The sequence below is a fragment of the Artemia sp. Qi Xiang Cuo genome, chromosome 15 (assembly GCF_049724085.1).
Source record: "Artemia sp. Qi Xiang Cuo chromosome 15, ASM4972408v1, whole genome shotgun sequence".
Classification (NCBI taxonomy): Eukaryota; Metazoa; Arthropoda; class Branchiopoda; order Anostraca; family Artemiidae; genus Artemia; species Artemia sp. Qi Xiang Cuo.
Genome location: NC_142808.1, coordinates 10,243,760 through 10,247,473, shown reverse-complemented (window position 1 = coordinate 10,247,473; position 3,714 = coordinate 10,243,760).

Here is a 3,714-nt window from a genome sequence, read left to right as displayed (position 1 = left end):
TTATTTATGAGAGGCAGACTGGCCGAGTGGTCCAAGGCACTGGTGTTAGCCACCAGTCTCTTCGGAGGCGTGGGTTCAAATCTTACCGCTGGTATACGATTATGTTTGGAATACTGCAGTGTGAAAAGACATCAAAATGCAGTTTTTGGTGGAAAAATTTATTCACTTTTAGAAATAATTTATTTTAGTTACAAAAGGTTTTTAACCCAATTAATTTCCTTTAAAATGAGCCATTGAACAACTCTCTACGATTTTCCAGTGCCAAGCTATCTCTGGATACAAAAGAAAAAAAGAAAAAAAGAAAAAAAATATCCCGTTTAGGCAGAATGTTGTAGTAGCTGCCACTTTTTTTGATTTTCAAGCCAATATATTCCCCTCGCTGTTCAAGCCAAGGGACAGAAAGTTTCCTATACAGGGGTTTCGGACAAGGCGGTTCTAATGGTATACTCTTTGTTTTGATCTGACTCCTCTGTTAGGAACTATGGGTTTTTATATTTCTTAACTTTGGACGTGATCGTCTCATACTAGGTTGCTAGCTACCGCTGCAACCCGGATTACTAGGTTGCTAGCTACCGCTGCAACCCGGATTACTAGGTTGCTAGCTACCGCTGCAACCCGGATAATAATACCACTGCAACCCGGATTACAAACAGGAAAAAGCCTACGGCTTTTTCTTCTTTGAAATAGTAAGAGACGAACCTCAAACAATCAAGTTCCTAACTAAGTCGAATGTATGCAATGGTTTATTATTCTAATGATCGTCTTTTAATGTAAAACACTAACAGGCTCGTTTTCGCCATAATTGAAAAACATTGCTTTTCCTTCGCTGCTGATAGGTATGCTTGTATATATATTTTTATTGCTGCTACATAAACTGCAATTGCTCCTTCCAAAATTAATATACGAATTTTCTAAGAAGTACGCCTGTGTATATTCACTGTGTTGTCGAACATTTTCCATTGCATCTATAAACTGTTCCGCAGTTGCCAGTCCATACCTTGGAAGCTTTTCATTAAACTGAAAACATTTCTTTTGGATATTACTATGAAGCTTAGGCGGAAAGAACAAAGATGCCGTTTGTGGAGAATATCTTGGTTAAAGTCAATTTTCTTCATTTTCAAGCCAACATATATTCCTTGTTATTCGAGCCAAGGGACGGTAAGTTTGCTATATAGAGGTTTTGGACAAAACAGTTCTAATAGTATACTACTTGTTTTGATCTGAATCTTTTTTCAGGAGTTATGGGTTACTTTAGTTTTTAATATGGGGTGTGATCGTCTCTTACTAGGTTGCTAGCTACCACTGCAACCCGGATAGTATATTGACTTTAAATATAACTGTACAAGCCTATAATATAATCAAGTGGCCTATACATGTTAGTAGAGGAAAGAGTTCGTTCTTTATTATAACATTTTAAAAAGTGAAATTATTGCTAAGACGCCCTCAATATTTTTCCAGTTTACATAGTTTTTGCTTTATCAGATGTTGGATTCATTCATAATCCATTATTAATTTGCAAGAGTTAGTTTTTTCCTGTTATGTGGTATTGAATACATTATTGAACGTTTGATTACTGTTGGAAATTTCAACCCAATAGAACTTCGATCCTTATGTATAACTAAGGGACAGAAAGTTTACTATACAGGGGTTTCGGACAAGGCGGTTCTAATGGTGTACTTTTAAATTTGATCTGACTCCCTTTTTAGGAACTATGGGTTTTTATATTTCTTAAAATTGGACGTGATCGTCTCTTACTAGGTTGCTAGCTACCGCTGCAACCCGGTTGGACGTGATCGTCTCTTACTAGGTTGCTAGCTACCGCTGCAACCCGGATTTACCACGCACTGTTTGATATTATTATGGACTAAAGGTCGTTCTTTAATATAAAAATATGTTGAAATAAAAGCACTATCTTTTCAATTTAAAATTTAAAAAAGAAACTTGTTTATTTACATTCTAGCTAAAATAATGAACTTAATATGAATGAACCACAGTGTTCAGTTTCTTTGGACTTGAGTTCGTTTTTTAACTATAAATACAAACAGGAAAAAGCCTACGGCTTTTTCTTCTTTTAAATATTAAGATACGAAACTCAAACAATCAAGTAGCTAACTAAGTCCAATGTATGGAATGGTTTGTTATTTCAGTGATCGTCTTTTAACGTAACCCGGATTTAACCCCATTAATTTTCTTTAAATTGAGCCATTAAACAACTCTCTACAATGTTCCAGTGCCAAGCTATCTGTGGAATTACTAACCTATACTATAATTAAGTGGCGTATAAAATTTAGTATAGGCAAAAAGTCGTTCTTTATTATAATTCTTCCCGTGAAAAACTTTTAATTTTATGATTAACCTAAAGAATAGTTACTATTTCCGAATTTGTGTTATTTGACAATTTTTTCTCATCCTGCAATTTTTTTTTCAAAATGGTTTTAAACTTTTACTTGCTATGAGCCGTGGTTTGCTTCTTACTAGGCTTAAGCAATTGCTTGAACCATGATATTCTTCTCTACATTCGTGGTTCGTTCATTACTAGATTAATGATTTGCTCTTGACTAGATTCATGGTTTGTTCTTTTCTAGACACCCGATTTCATGTTTACTAGATTTATGGTTTGTTCATTACTAAACCTATTATTTGCTCTTTACTAGGTTCTTGATTTGTCTGATACTAGATTTGTGATGTGTTCTGTGCTAGTTGTTTACCTTTATAGGGTTTTCGGAAAAAGCGGAGTAAGGACGCCAGGACTGTTTTGAAAAAAAATTTGCATTTTAGTTTTATTAGTCGCATGTTCTTGTGAGTTTTTCCTTTTATATATTTTTGTTTTGCTGAAGATATAGGGCCGAAATATTCATTCAAATTATCTTAACTGTCTTATGAAAAGAATTTCCTATTGTTCTTCTTGTTTGTAAAGGGGTTCTCATGTATTACTTCTGTTTACATATGAAACTGTTTATTCCTATTGGAGGTGTCCTTCTTCGACTTGGTTGCAGTTACCGCTGCAACCACGAAACCTTAAAGTTTAACTTCTTTAACATAACTTCTTTCTAAGAGAGCAAGAAGCCCCTCACCCAGAATTTTATATCCAGACCAGCGTGAACTTAGCAAAACTTTTTCGTATAATACATTATGCACAATTATGATTATATTTACTAGCAAAAGCAGCTTGGCGCAGTGGAATCATACTGGGCATGTAACCAAGAGGTGGATGGATCAAAATCTCATTCCATAATCTAGTGCTCTTTGGTGATGTTTCAATTTAACAGTCGCTGAAGGTGCTCTATATTACCTCTTAAGCTGCTTATATTTCAGTTACTATGGGCAAGAGTTCATTCTTAACTACAATGCAACCCGGATCACTATTAGCTATAGTTCGTCCTTAAATGTAAATTAATCGGATATTTTAATATATCCTATATGGTCTAGAGGTTGGGATAGCTCTCACCCAGTAGGCTTGAGTTCAATTTCCGTATGGGATATTTTTACTTATGATGATTTCTTAAGGAACATAATTAAAATTTCTTAATGTAGTAAAAATACTTTGTTTTAATTACAAAAGGTTTTTAACCCCATTAATTTCCTTTAAAATGAGCCATTGAACAACTCTTTACGATGTTTCAGTGCCATGCTATCTGTTGAATAACTAACCTATACTATAATTAAGTGGCGTATAAAATTTAGTATAGGCAAGAGGTCGTTCTTTATTATAAC